At 44.3% G+C, this 15,627-nt stretch overlaps 1 protein-coding gene across 5 annotated transcripts in view; it reads right to left on the bottom strand.

Moving 5' to 3' along the window:
• The window catches only part of ADD3 (adducin 3), a 92,149-nt gene extending 77,280 nt beyond the window's left edge, over positions 1-14,869 (bottom strand). The window contains exon 1 of one of the 5 annotated variants that reach the window (XM_040070575.2): positions 14,758-14,869. The gene's annotated coding sequence lies outside the window, so the exon portion shown is untranslated. Of the gene's footprint in view, positions 1-13,799; positions 14,178-14,757 lie in introns of those variants that run through there. The other 4 variants (XM_040070578.2, XM_058421441.1, XM_040070581.2 and 1 more) reach the window with 4 other exon arrangements.
• Between the last annotated feature and the right edge of the window lie 758 nt (positions 14,870-15,627).

The following is a 15,627-nucleotide window of genomic DNA, read 5'->3' as shown; positions in this document are numbered from 1 at the left end:
CTGAAGTGCCCGAGCTCTGAAGCTCAGCTGTGCTCTCACCCAGGTGCTTCCAGCTGCTTTGGTTTGTGGGTGTGATGCAGGCTCTGCCCCCATGGAGTCTATCTGCGGGGTATTTTAAAACTCCCTCCAAACTTCAACTGCTTCAGCCTCACTTAAAAAGAGAGCCCTGATGTGTAGGTGCACTTAGCTACTATTTATAACAGAAGCCTTGCTAGCAAAGCGTTTTTGTTAAACATAAAAGAAACCTCCGTTTGAGCAGCCTATCTATGGATGGGGGTAGGAGAAACAAATGAGGATGTGTGTGTATTTGTTTATTTTCTCCGGAGGGAAGACAAATAGATGGAATTGCTTGAGAACCCAAAACCTTACAGGTGGTTTCTGGACACATTAATAAATCAATGGCAAAACCCTCATTCATCTACCAGTTGCCAACTACTTCACATGAAGGGTTTAACTGTTGCCAAGATGGGTGAAACAGGAACAGCTGTCACATCAGTATGGGATAAAATATCTTAAAAGGAGAAAAACAACATCCTGCAGCATTAACACAGCTTGTGTTAAAAAGTTTGAGAAAAAACCAAAACCTTAGAGTTCAAGTCTTCTCAGAGATTAAGCCAAAGTGCAGACAGAATATTTAAATATAACAGTGATCTGAATAATGAGCTGAGAATTAACAGAGAATTGTTATCTGGGTGTTACCTGCACAGAGCTGAGAGGACCCACAGATCCTGGTACCAGGAACCTGTAAGCAGGCATAATAACCTCAGTGTGCCAGTCACTGCTCTGCTGGGGCACCTTAATCAGCCAGCCAAGCCTGACTGGAGTTTGCCTTGTTTTAAGGCTTCCAGCATCCTCAGAGAGTTCTCCAAATAGCAATTCAAAGCAGGAATGTGATTAAGGGGAAAGCCTCAGCTGGCCACAAACAGTGCTGTGAATACCTCCTGCCTTTCTGCTCCCTTAAGGGCTGAGCCAAAGAAAGAGCTGCGGCTCAAGAGAAAGTCTCAGCAGCAGCGGGTCTGAGTCCAGAGCAAACTCCTCCCCATAAGATGCTACAAGGAAATCCCTGCATCTCACAACCAAGACAGTTCTACTTTCTACTTTTCTAACCACCACCCTCGATGCTGATCTATCAAATACACCAAAGAGAGCAATCTAATTAGAAAGCTGCACAATTGCACACTTTTGGTCGTTAGTGCTTGTTCAGTTTACCACAAAGAACAAACAACTACAAGATTAGATCCTCTTACAGTAAATAATGTCACTCAGACCTCTCAGGAAACTTAATTTCACACAATTGCAAGGTAAATAAATAATTTCAAGATATCAGCTGCAACCTTTTATGTTTTTCACACAGAGTTACACAACCTAGCAACCCTCAAAACCCACAGGTTCCTGTAGATGAGTAGGATTTTACAAAGCATTCATACTCCTGTCATCTCTGCTCAGAAGCAGACATTGCAAGAAATTTCTGGACGGACAAATCCTATTTTTACAAAAGCTTCAATAACTCAGGCACTTCAGGGCAGACTTTTTTCTTTCTTATGTAATGCCCATTGCTGGAATCCAGAGAAATATTTCCAAAATTTCATCCTTGAGGCAATATGTAGCTTTCTTTCTTTCTTTCATCAAGCAGAATCCTGTTGTACTAGATATGGCATAAAAAGACTAAAAATACTGTGTCCAATAAATTTGACCATAATGCACAGGGCTGATGCACTGTAAGTGCTAATCTCAAGTCACATACAGCTTTTTGCTCCATGACGAATCCCGTTTCCATGTTCCAAAGTGCTGCATGTTAGGCCAGTGTAAGGGCTTTCATTTTTACTTCTAAGCCACTAAAGGTAGAAAAGATAGAGGAACAGAAGTTAAAGTTATGCCATTGAACCCTAATAAGAGAAAGAGCGTTGGGAAAGCTTCTCCTAGATTTCTCTGAATAAAGAATTGGATAAGGTACATTGAAGAGCAGAAATAGACAGGAGGAGGAAAGAGTTTTGTATACTGGGTATGATTCAATCACTGCACCCAACGTCACCAATGCACAAAGAAGCAGCAGTTTTTGAGAACAAGAGTGGGGGAAGATATCCCAAAGCATTCCAAAATAATTAAAAGGACATTTAAACAACAGCTACAGTTTTGACTTCAGCTTTACTGTAGTATCTCTTAGTTTGTAAATATCAAAACTAATACTGTGATTTTTTCTTCCTCTTCTCTCCTAGAGAAGTGTCTGCAGAAAACTGCAGGAGTGCACACTCTCTACCCCGAAAGACCAATGTTCTGGCACAGCAGAGGCAGTGAAAAACAGATTCAGCATCATTCTCCTTCTGGCAGTGCTCAACATGAGAAAGAGAGAAAGCTACCGGCATACCCTGCGTTCTTGCTTCGCACTGTATTTCTGGCTGAGAGGCACAGTCATTTATTTATAGAATCTCACAGCAAATTTGCTCACATCCTGAAGTGCATTCAGATTATTTGATCCCTATTTTAGCACATTACAGTTAATAACATTTTATAACTGTAGTAAAACACAAAATATACCAATAATAGCTAAGGGAGTTGCAGCAAGCAAGAGGCGACAAATGAAGGTCAGGTACTCACTCTGCCAGAAAACAGCACTGCTTCTCAAAAAGCATGAGCTCAATGCTTGGAATCAGTGTTTCAGAAACCCCAGGCACAGTCAGGTCGGTTACACTGGCTTCAGTGATAGTCCTTTCAGGGAATCTGGATGTCTCCCGTTGGATTTACTGCTCTAATAGCATTTGAATCAAGTCAACTTCCTGAGTAAGCCAGAATTCAAAATAAATGCACGAAGATAGGATATAGTGATTAGAAGTATTGCCCAAATGTCTGCTGTTGGTCTCTCAGTTCCTTCAGGCACTCCAACTGCCTCAATTTTAAGCTCTACTTAAAGTAAAATGAATGAACACCAATAAAAAAGTTTGATGGAAAACCCAACATCAGCCAAATCTGGCATTGTTTGTTTCAGTTATATGGAATCATTGTGTCCGGTCCTTGAATCCTCTTTATTATACCCTCATTTCCCCTGACTGAAGAAACCTCTGTAACAGAAAACCCTCAGGAGCCGTAATTTAACAAAGACAGCATCCAAACTTGATACAACAACCGTATGAATGAAGCCAGTAATCTGGGTATGGTTAGAGCTGGAAAAAAAAAAAATTCCAATGGACAAAATGAAAACCTACATTTGATAATAAATCTTCTTTTTATGAGTAGGCTTAATACTCTTCCTCTTGGTACAAGAATGTAGTACTGTCTTCCTTGCCAAGAAACAAAAAAAGGACAGAAAACCCACACACAACAAGAACCGTAAAATAACAGAATAAACAGCAGATACACAAAGTATTTTCAAAAAGTTCTCATTAGCCAGACTTTTTAAGAACATCAGTGCTTTAAATGAGTCTTCAGAAAGGCAGCAGAAGTCAGAGACACACCATGGCTGGGGCAAAATGAGATAATTGCACAGAAATTACTAAGAAGCCCCTCCACACATTATACTGTGACAAGAAAGCAACAGGTTCCATGTGTGTAAGCACGGCAGTCCCACAGATCTCGGGCTGGAAGATGCCCACACCACCTTCTTACCACAAACATCAAACAGCTGAGAACCCCAAATCAACTGAGCTTAAATGAGGGTGGTGTTTGCACCCAAAGCTGTTCTGACAACTGTGAACAAGAGCAAAAGTGCTGCTACTCCTGTTGGGCATTCAAAAGGTGCCCACTACAACAAGCTCTCTTGAAGCCGTTTGGCTACTCACTTTTAAAATCTGGGGACTCTGTTTTGGTTCATCTGACACCGAAATGCTGCCAACAGAAGCCAAGTTCACACTGGGGCAATACTGCAACAGGCAAAGTAATTTTCAGAAGCTCTTGTTGAAGTCAGTATCAGGTTGTCCAACACGCTGACACAGCTAGAGCTGCTATTTTTAAACGCAGCCATAGTCTATTTAACTAAAGCATCTTTACTCTGACTGAGCCAGTATTACTTTGATAAGACTCCTTAAGTCTCTACACTGAAGCCTGCATATCATATGAAACAGAGAAAATGCAAACATTGGAAGACAATTCTTCGCTGCAGCTAGGAGAAGAGAAAAAAGAAGAGAGGTGCAGGAGAAAGCTGGGAGGACCTGGCACTGAAGACAATAAAGTGCTATCTGCAGGACAGCTATTCACACTGAGAACTTGTATCACTCACCCACTGGAACAATTTCAGTCAACTCCAACAGCAAGCAGCTTTCTGCTGTTAGGAACTCAGCATTACATTTCTAAAACAATTCTTCTGCCAAGTTTGTTTCTAGCAACGCTAGGTTTTCTTACACATGGTTTAACTGATGAGAACCTGGATGGAAGGAGAAGAGAGGCAATGCCATTGTCAAAGGCTCATAAGAGGCTGCCAGCTAGAATTACGCAGTTTGGGCGGCTCGCTGAGATATGCTGAGCAACTTATTTGTATACATTTTCTTCAATGGAATTCTGAACTCTTTTATATATTGAGTTATCTTGTAAACATATGCAGAAGTTCATTACTAGAACCAAGAGCAGCCCCACCCTTCCCTCTCACCAAAGAAAGAATTTGTTCTATACATATAGACAGTGTGGCCTACCTGATGTAATAAAATTCTCCTATGGCAGTATTTAGCCTCCACTTCTTGCACATAACTTATGAAATAAAGAAAAAAGTAAGAGAAGCAATGGTATACACTACCCAGTAGTGCAAACCTTTGACTTTTACTATGGAAAATTTAGTTGTGCATCTTGTGCTACGCGTGGATTCTGCCGGCTCTGGAGGTCAGGGATGGCTGCCGTGGAAAGCAACACCAAGGACCCAAGACAAGCACACCACACAGGACTGTCACCCACTGGCAGCCACACAGTGGGGTATGGGAGCCACACAGCCTAGCATGCTGAGATTATTTTAACGAAAACATTTTTGAAATTATGTCATTTTCCCAAAACATTGCATTTATCCCAGAATCTCCCTTTAAACATGGCTGTTCCCCCTCAGATTCTGAGAGCACTGGGAAGGCAAGGGGGAACCTTGAATCTGGGGGCTGCTACACTGCATCTCAAAGCTGAGAGAAACGGTTTGATCATCCTTGCTCTCCTACCAGCCAGTCCCACTGCAGAGGACTCGGCTCACCAACACCTCCCAGGTCCGGTTTTCATTGCCTCCCAGCGCTGCAGGCAGTGCCTGGCTGCAGAGCTATCACCACACAAGGATCAAGGGGCTGGAGCCCAGCACTGACAGTGCCCCCATCCTCTTATCCCCCCCTTTTCCCCGCTTCTCCCCACTGCCTCCGACACCTTGCACACACCCTAGTGCTCGCTCAACCCTCTCGTTGAGTTAATCCAACTTATTAAAGAGAGTTAATGCAGTCAGAGGGGAAAGAGGAGCTTTGCTGCTGCAATTCACAGTGAATTGCACAAGTTCAGCGGGCAGCAGGGCTTACACAAGAGAGGATGAGGCAGGACCACAGGGCCAGGAGGGAAGAGCAGGATATGCCCTTTAGCTCGGTTGTAATGTACGACCCAAATACTTCAATCGGATGGAAATCGGTCCCAGAGAGGAGTGACTGCATTAAAGCGCTGATTATATTTATTGCAACGGTGACATACAGACTTCTCATTCGACAGGGTTCTTAAACAGGATTATAGGGCTTTCATTTGGTGCTTTAAATTGGTTTTGGGGAGAGAGAGAGAGAGCAAAACACACACACACAAAAAAAAGTTTAGAGAGAAGGTGGAATAACCTTGGAGCGAGTACTCTACATTATGCCATGTCACCCGTACCTAGCACAATATGCTTGTGCCCATTCTCCAAGTTAACTAATAAACAGAAGAGGCATTAAAAAGCTAATTACTTACACTACGCATTTGCACACTGCAACCAGTAATTTTGTAGCTGTAGTTCCATCTTTCAAGTATCACTTCTATTGACAAGGAACAGTGGAAGCAGTGTATATCACAAAAGGAGTAAACAAATGACCTTTATCTGACTTTAATAAAGTAACAAACTACAGACTTTTTTTTTTTTTTTTTTTTTTTTAAACTTACTTCAAAGAGAGTTTTATAGCTAGCTACCAGCAGGGTGTGGACTGAAGCTAAAAACTTTGAAATGGGTCCCTGTGAAATCTGAAACCAAAATACAGCAGAGGTCACCTCTCTGTGAAGAACCGCCTTGTCTGTATGTATACTATAAGCAAAGCTCTGTTAGCTCAGCCTCGGTAATAATATAATTCAACTTAGCCCCTGGGAACAGCAACAACATCAGGTTTCCACTACAAAGATAAATTTACTGCACACAATATCTGTTACTATATATTTGCAGCATGTTTGATAGTAGCCAGACACTAGTGTTACATGCTCTACCTCAAGCTATTTTCTCTTGTTAAAGGCGAACGCAGGCTATAAATAAATTTTTATTCTTACTCTCACCATTAGCCAGTTCTTTTTAATCAACATTATACATAAATTAGTTTTATGCAATATACTAGCCAATATTAATAGGGAAGGAAGTGATACACCTGGAGGGGTTGTTTGTTTGTTTGTTTAATTTTTAAAATATTTCTCCCATAAAGGGGAGAATTTCAACCCTTTTCAACAAGGAAACTGATAAGTCTTCCTAGTGGAGAGACAGAATCTCTCAAGACAAGTATTGGGACAATAAGACTAATATACTTTGGTCTACCTTTTGGGTTCCTGTGCAACAGCTCACAGAGCCAAACTTGGTGACAAATGCCATATAGCACTTGAGATTCTCGGAAAAGGTTGCCCATACACACATTGCTCTGCTGATACATAAGGGGTGGGCTAGGCTGTCTCTTCTTCTAGCTCTGGGAAAGGAGCAGGAGGATGAAGCTGCTGGCACTGGAGCCGCTGGATGAGCCTGGGCTCCTGCTGACCCTGCCTGTGGAGCACAGTGCTCCTGCCTCCTGTCTCCATTCAGAGCTCTCCCTCCCTTTCACTCCAAGGTCTGCTCTGTGTGTTTACCACATCTCTCCTCAGATGGAAATCTCCACATCTACGCAAAGGTTTCCCAAAGCACTGGACTGAAATGCTGTCCACTCTTGCTGGACGATACCTCTGTGGTACAGAAGAAATAACCACACTCAACGATCTCCATCAGCCACTTTGGTCCACTGTTTGAAAGACAGTGCCTTGATTGAGGTAACTGGAGACTTTCAGACTTAAGATACTTTGAAGGACACAGGATCCCACCAGGCAATACATTAAGCCCCACTTGATTTGATTAGAAGCACTGACGTGCAATAAAACACTCATGTTAGGAATGGTAAGGAAAAAGAACACTTTCTGCTGACCAGACAGCAAAAGCTCCTATTTTGAATGGTGTAGTGCTTGAGAAGAACTAAGCAGTCTTCAAAATCCAATCCTTAGGATTTTGAAGGGAGCTGTCTTAGGACATGTTAAAATGAGGGGCACTGATCTTTAAAAAACATCTAAGTTTAAGCAAACACACACAAAGAGCATAATGTACATGCAACAACCCTTTAAAGAGGAAGCAGTATTTCAGTTTCTCCCCAAGTTCTTGGCTCACAGGAACATATCTGATGTAAAAAGGGAACCAACCCAATCTGCCCCTCTGCCACCTCAGGGCAAATTACCCAGGCACCTATAAAGAAACCTCCTGATGCTTTACAGCTTAAATGTTTTATATAGTTAAACTGAGTTGCCTTGAGTTCACATGCTTTATGTTATTTGATATGTTTTAACTAAGAAGCTACCTGGATTCATTTCAACATTTTTTTTTCTTGAACTAACCTGTTTTAGAGCACAGACTCTCTGATGCTAGCGCTACACAGATGTATTCAATCTCTCTGCATGCTGCAGAAGTATTTAAACAAAGTTTGAAACAGAGTAAAAAAATGGAGGGGGGAACCTGACTGCCAGACCACTTGCTTTGGTTTCTGCTTTTGTGTTGGGTTCATTTATTTTGAAACACCATAAATTACAATGTATTTGCAAGTTCTCCTGCCTTTTTTTATGCTCCATACTAGACCCATGCTTTTGATCAGGTTGATAAGGAACAAAACAAACACCTAAAGAAGGCTTTGCTGGTTACAGACGTACTGGCCTTTACAAAACATTGTACTAGCTATCATTACAACATGCATCACAAGTCCTTTTTTTTCTTCTTGAGATGCTCAGGATTAAATATTTGCAATAAAAAAAAAAATGAAAATTTGACTGAGAGATCTACTTTGGACAGTTTGTCTTAGAAGATGGAGTTTTTTGTTCCAAATCATGCACACACAGAGGTATCTGCCAAGCTCTCCAACTGTGTCACTCCAGTCCTTAAGCCATTTAACACAGAACATGCACATGTCCTTTGAATGCCAAGTCAGCTACGTGTCAAAGACAAACAGCTCTGCACAGCCAACCCATTCCAACCAGCACATCCGTAAGAAATCTCATTTGTATTCAGTATTATGCCCACCAATGGGAAGGGAGAAAAAAGAATAAAAAAAATTAACACATACCCACAAATGCTTTTACAACCTCAGTAGCTTTAGGAATAAGATAGTTACACAGCCTTTGGCCTGAAAACACAGTCTGCCCTAGGGGGGGAACAGCTTCTATTTAGTAGCTGAATTAAAGACCATGAACACCTCTGCCTTCTGCCCTCATGGCTGGGTCCAAAAACATTTGAGTTACCAAATGAGTTTTGCCTTTGCCTATATTTTTAGACATATTTAGGTATTTAAAGACAGTTGCAGTTGAAAGCCAGAAATTGTACAGATTAACTGTGAACACTGCAAAGACAATTATCCCTTAACCAGATAATTAGTGCAAAGCTTCATCTGCAATCAAGATCTGAAACAGGATGATGGGCTTGCTGTGGGTACTATCACAATTTAAACACAATAACAGAAATATATATTGAACTAGGTATTCTTTTATTATTGCAGTAATGCTGCATAAGGAGAGCTACAATATGCTAATATAGCACAGGAATGCCAGGTATTATTTCTACATACAGGTTCTTACACCCTAAATCTCAGCACCTTCAAAGAACTGTAGTCAATAGAGCTGAAAACAATCATTTGAAAACACTTGATCTGACCCTCCACAGGGTACACCTCCAAACACAGTTTGTATGTTCCAAGAATAAAATGTTAGGTTAGGTGTTGGTGGTTTAGGATACACAGAATATATGGTATGTTGCCTGGTGTGTAGCAATAATTTAAATAATACTGAAAGGCAGCTTGCTTAATTTGTGTTTTACTACTGTTTTAGCATTGACCAGGAGCCTGGAGAAATTGTTATACAATTCATTAACACTCCTAAAAGTGGTTGTGTATCTGAGTCAGGAAAAAACAAAGGTACTTGTGAGGTCAATACTGTCAAGTTATTGTATTCAGATCTACACAGGGCTGGATGCACTGCCTAGTATTGTCCACTGTTTCCGTCCCAAAATTCTATTTTCAATTTCACCAAATTTTTCGTATGTTAAGCTGAAGGTTGCCTCTGCTAAGTGTCTGCTAGATCTGAAGCATCTGAGCCAACACTCTTCTGTCTTTCTGACATCAGGGCTCCTAAGCGTACTTTCCAATGCTGTAATTTAATTTTTAAATTGCGAATATTTTCTTTGGAAAGCACTACCAGCTTTCAAATACTTGACTTTGTGGCCTTAGTGATGCTCTTTATAAATACAGAGGGTTTTTGTATATACATCCATAAAGACTAAAACATCATATGGGTTGTTAAGACAGTACTGGGATACTGGATTATATGAAATGACTTGCATTAATACCAGCAATCTCTCTGAACCCAGCCAGTTTATAACTTACAGTGCTCTAGAAACTATTTATTTGAATCACACAGACAACTTCAGAACCAAACTGCTCCCACAGCATTCTGCTACGACTTCTAAAGCTGTCAAAAAAAAAAAAAAAAATAAAAAAGGCTGGTCTACATTTGCGGGGGAGGATATAATATATATATATATTTAAAATTATATTTTTCCTTCCTTGCTTTGACTGTATTGAACAGTTAAGCAAGCTTTACCTATCAAGTAAGCTTTCATATTTTGCACTCTATCTGCCATCAGGACACATGCAGGTTGGGTGGTAAGCACCCTCCTTGCAGGACTGACATTTACTGTGCACTTGCAAACAGAATATGCAGGTCCACCTGGCCTCTAAGCTGCAGTTAGTGTAATAGCAACGGATGATACGTAGACGGATACTTGTTTTCTACAAGAAAAAAAGTCAAATAAAAGCAAAACAACCGAACTCCCATATCATTTAGCACTTGAATATATGTATTAATATTAAAAAAAAAAAAAAAAAAGGCAAAAAAAAAAGGCAAAAAAAAAAAAAAAAAAAAAAAAAAAAAAAAAAAAAAAAAAAAAAGCTTGAGATCAGTTATTACAGGTATGGATGAAGACAACAAGCAGAGACTTTCAAAGCAATTCAATGACTCCTGGTTTGGTGAGCACAGCACAGCTCAGCTCTTGGCTGAAGCACTGCCAGTAACACCAGGTACTCGTTCAGGGCAGCACAGCCACAACAGGAACAGCAGCAAAGTGCTGTCAGCTCCGAGCTGCTCAGGACTGCCACGTACTTCAGCTGGAGAAAGAGCTTCAGGGGATTCCAGCTGCACAAGGGAGAAGGGATTTACCAGCCATTAGCTGCTGTGTGTGGGTCAAGAAGAGCTACAAAGCAAGCCCCAGCTCTCACACCAGCCCGTGATTGAGGGATCTTCACCTCAGCCTGCTGACTCACATGAAAACTGCCTCCTGCTTTGATGGCACTTGGATTTTAGCAGTTAGACAATACAAGGCAAGAAAAGTTTCTTCCTAGCCAAGACCACAACAGTTTAAGAGAGGAGAACAATGAATGAGGCTATTAGAATATTTCCCTAATTAGCACTTTGTAACAGCTGATTGCATCCTTGTCCAGCAGAATTGACATTGCTACCATAAGACACAAGCTATGTTTAATATGCTCCCAGAGTCTTTCTTAAATAAACAGATACCTAAAGCATATTCACCAGACTGTCAAGATCCAGGGGGGAATAAAACACCAGGAGCCACCACCCTCCCACTGAGGTCTGATGCTCTCAAGCCTTCTCCCACTACCCAAATTCTCAATGAATCTCTAGAAAATCTCAACTTTTTAGTAGCCAACATTTTCCAGTTTACTCTACAGTTCTGAACTGCCATCCCTCTGCCACCAGTCCAGATTAAGAGCATGCCATAACTGAACAGACTTTCTTATCTAACCAATTAAAATTTGTGTCTCTTAACTAATAACCTGGGTCGTAATTATTTGAAAAAAAAGCCATGTACTTGCTAGGATATCTTTAAATGAAATCCCTCAAAATCCCATTTGTGATGATGTACAATGACACGTGTTGTCTTGAATACAGAAAAGAAACAAAAGTTGTTTTCCCACATGTCAAGTGACTCAGAGTTAGAACAGAACCAGAGTAGACTCTGTGGGCAAACAGAACTAATATTAACACACAATGAGTAAGTTACTGCTTGTTCCCTAAGGGTCAAGTAGCTTTTATTCATCTTCATCTGCTAAAAAACACTACACAAAAGACAACAAAACCCCAAGAATCCTACCAGAAGCCACACCACCATCTACCACCATCTCCCATATGGCAACTGGCATTTCAAAACATAGCTTGAAGAAAAGCCTGTGATGTAATGGGAAGCAATGCTATTAAAAAATATAAGATTGCATTCTTCTAAGCCAATACCAAAACAATGACTGACTCAGTTTTTGAAACAGCAGCACTATGAAAATGCAAAATTGATTTACAAGGGAAATAATAGCCAGAGGTTACTATGGCTGCTAGAGTTACAGGACATTTTTTTAAAGAAACTAGAATTCGTATCCAGCTTAAAAAAAGCTAGCAAAAAGGCAATTTTATGCACCATCTCAAAGTGAAACAAGTTATTCCCCTAAATGAAAATTGTTTTTTTAAAGCATTATCATTCCAGCAACATCCACAGTGCAGCAAGGACAGCGCTGCAGTTTTAACTGGCAATGATGACTTTAACAAGGGAAAAACCAGCAGCCTTTTGCCTTCTTTCAGTTCAGTTCTTGATCCGTAAAACATTCCCCTTACAAAGAGAAACAAACTAATGCTGGCCTTTCTTAAAACAGTCGTCATTTCTCATCTCTTTCGTGTCAATTTCTCACGATTTTCACAGCAAACAGAGACTTATGCCAGGTCATTTGGCCTGTAACAAGTGGAGCTGAACAAAAGCAGGCGGCCCCTGCGTGCAATGTCACCTCTAACATCACATGCAACAGGGATCGCTCCAGCACAGTTACACCGAGCCCAGCTGGGTTCAGCCAGCCCTGTCCAACAGCTCATTTCATAACCAGCAAAGGCTCACCACAAGGGATGCAGAACACCTTGCTGGCCAAGGCAGTGAAACTGCCCCATTCCCCCATCGCCCCAGTCCAACCACCCTACAAACACTGCAAAGCCTGGGGCGTCAGAGGCATCACCTGGACCTTCTCTTTGGGTTAGATGATTGTGGTGTACCTGACAGCTTAAATGCACCACCCTAAAATCACCTTTCCCTTAAATAATGCCAGCTGCCTCAATCCTCAGGCAAGAGTCAAGGATAATGACTGATTTAACCAAGAGACCATTAAATCCCCAGATATCCTAAAGCATAGCAGCGCTCCATCTATTGGTCAGGAATTAAGGACGTGCTTAATCATCATCATCATTGTGCACTAACCTCTATCATTAAACACTCAACCCCTAAGCAGCCCACCCCTTCCTGCAGGGGACTTCACATTCCTCCAGCAAAAAATTAAATTCAAGTAATGATACCTTCTGAGAAATAATGCAACTAACACTAAAAGCATTAACATGACAACACCTAAAGTTAAAACTGGTGTACTCTATTAGTCACACAATTACCATTTTGTTTCATTGAGAAATACATGCACTTCTTACTCAAATCAGCACTGAGGAGCTTGTCTGATAACAGCCAAAGAGCTCACGCTGTTCCCTGGGCTGACATTTTCTTTCTCTGCAAGTACTGGATGCCACCAAGGAGGTTTGTACAATTTGTTCACACAGTTTCCAGCCAGCAAGGCCACCGAAGTGACCGGGTGTGCAGCCCTGAGAACTCCCTGGTGCAAGGCACACCCTGGCAGGGAGGCAGGAGGGAGTCCTTCACAGCAGAAGTGCTGTCAAAGCAGACACGAGCAGAACCTGCCCCGTCTTGCACTGCTCCCCCAAAAGCCACCACCGTCCCTTCCCAGCAGATCACACGGAGCCATACCTGTGCCACACCTGTGCTTCACTCCAGTCAGCAGCAACCGGACCAGAAGGGAAGCGAGACAGCCTGAAGCTGCCCCAGGCACACCAAAGCGCTCTTTGAAAGGCTGAGGTTACATTTGTCAGCTTCATTCCTCTGGTACCAAAGCTCATTTAAGCAGCAACTTCTCCCACACAATTCAGCAATTTCATACATTCATGCTTTTATAACCCTTGGCCATTCATTTTTTCGTGCAGATATTTATTGCCATTGATTTTATCTATTTGTTGTTTTTTGGTTTTTGGGTTTTTTTTTTTTTTTTTTTTTTTTTTTTTTTTTTTTTTAAACTTAACTCCTCCACATAGTGGAACCATGCAGATGAGGCACATGCCTACACATTTTTCCTCCACTTGGTATCACATCACTACCCTCCAGACACGAGTCCAGGACATGTGAATGAAAACCAGCAGATTCAGGCTCAACCTGCCTGTAACATAACGATGCTGAGAAGACAGAGACAACCCACCTCCACGGCCGGCTCGGTGCTTTTGAGGCATGCTCTACCCTCCTTACAGAGCCACTCCAGGGCTTCCCTGCCAAAATCCCATCGTTCAGCCATGCAGACACCGCCTGCCCTGAAGCCTGCAGCGAACAGTGCCTGCTAACTCCGCTCTGAATTCCTAAACAACCTTTCCAACGCGAGACGAAAACCGACCGACACCGAGGAACAAACTCCCGAAAGGCCCATCGTAAACCCTCATTTCTGCAGCCTAAAGTTCAAGGCAGCGATCCCGAATTTCCTCCCCGCCAAGACAAGCGCATAATGGGGATAATTCCAAGCCGCGGACGGAGCAGGGGGCTGGGACGGCCACGGCGAGCCCGCGGCAGCGAGCGGCGCTGGGCTGATGCTGGTCACGCCGGTGGGTCCGCGCTGCCGTGACCGGAATGCCTGAGCCCGCACCGGGAAGCGCAACCCCGCGCTCTCCGCACCGCCAGCCACCCTAAAACCCCTCGATAACGCAGATTTTCAGAAGTTTTCCGAGACGCGCAGGGAGTCCCGAGCCTTGCGGCGGAGCAAGGACGGTCCGCAGTTACGACGATTACTCCCCGGGTTTTATTTGATTAGCGGAGTTTCGGAGCGGAGGCGCATTATTTAAAGCGCCGTCCTCCTCCTCAGCCCGGCGCCGAGGCAGAACGACGGCACTGCAGCATCTCCCCCGGCGGAGAGCTGGCGCAGACCCGCGGGCGAGTTCCCCCTCGGCTCCGCGGTGCCCCCGCACCGCCCCATCCCGCCGCCGGCCGCGGCCCCGCGCTCCCCCCGCGGCCCCGGGCCGGCCGCGCCAAGGCGGGGAGCGCTCGGGGCCTCCGGCCGCCGCCGCCCCCCGCTTCCCCGCCCGCGGCTCGGCGGCGGCCGCGGCCCCGCGTTCGGCGGGAAGGGCGATCCCCCGCTCCCCCGCCGGTGCCCGCAGCCCGGGCGGCGTTACCTCAGCGGGCCCGCGCCTTTGTGCTGCAGTCCATCCCCGCGGCCGGCGGCGGGAGCGCCAGCACCACCGCGGGAGCGGGCGGGGAAAGGGGCGGCGCACTATGTGGCAGGAAGGGACACCTGGGCTCCTCCTCCCGCGCCTGCCCGCCCGCCCGGGATCACTATCTGGCAGCGCGCGGGGGCTCGCCCGCCGCCCTTGCCCGGCCGCCCCTCGGCCAAGTCGGAATTTCGGCCGCCTTCCCTCTCGCCCTCCCGCGGCTTCCAACTTGGCCGAGGGGCGGCGGCACCGCCAGCGTCCTCCGCCCCGCCTGCCGCCCATTGTTGTCCCGCGCCGCGGCTGTACCTGCAGTGCGGGGCCGGGGCATCGACCCCCGAGGGGCCGCGACGCTGGAGGGACTCGGCGGTGGCCGGAGCACGGCTGAGGCGGCGGGGGGGCACCGGGAGGTGGGTGCGGGAAAAAGGAATAGGGAACCCGCGCCCCCAAACAAACAACGACAACAAATCCTGGGGTTGGAAGTGGAATACTGAGAAATTTTAACAGTTGTTGGGGCTGAGAGGCGGCAGACGGCGTCTCCAGATGGCTCGTGCTGCGCAGGAGAAAGCTCTTTTGCCGAGAGCAGCCCTGCCTAAAAAAAGCTGCACAAAATGCTAAAGTCATCTTGGCAAACACTGTCCTTTCTTTCTCTCTCTCTTTTTTTTTTTTTTTTTTTTTTTTCTTCTTCTTCTCCCTGTTTTTTTTGTTTTCTTGGCTTTCTGTAGTCGTTCTGCTTTGCGGCTGAAATCATCCCTGTCTTGATTCCCCACCCAAAGTCACCCGGTTTCTCGGTTTCAGGGCTGGTTTTGTTAGACCTCAGTGGCTCTGACCAGACGT

This window comes from Hirundo rustica, chromosome 8 (assembly GCF_015227805.2).
Source record: "Hirundo rustica isolate bHirRus1 chromosome 8, bHirRus1.pri.v3, whole genome shotgun sequence".
Taxonomy (NCBI): Eukaryota; Metazoa; Chordata; class Aves; order Passeriformes; family Hirundinidae; genus Hirundo; species Hirundo rustica.
The sequence above is the reverse complement of the archived record's forward strand: the minus strand, read 5'-3'. Positions and strand labels throughout refer to the sequence as shown.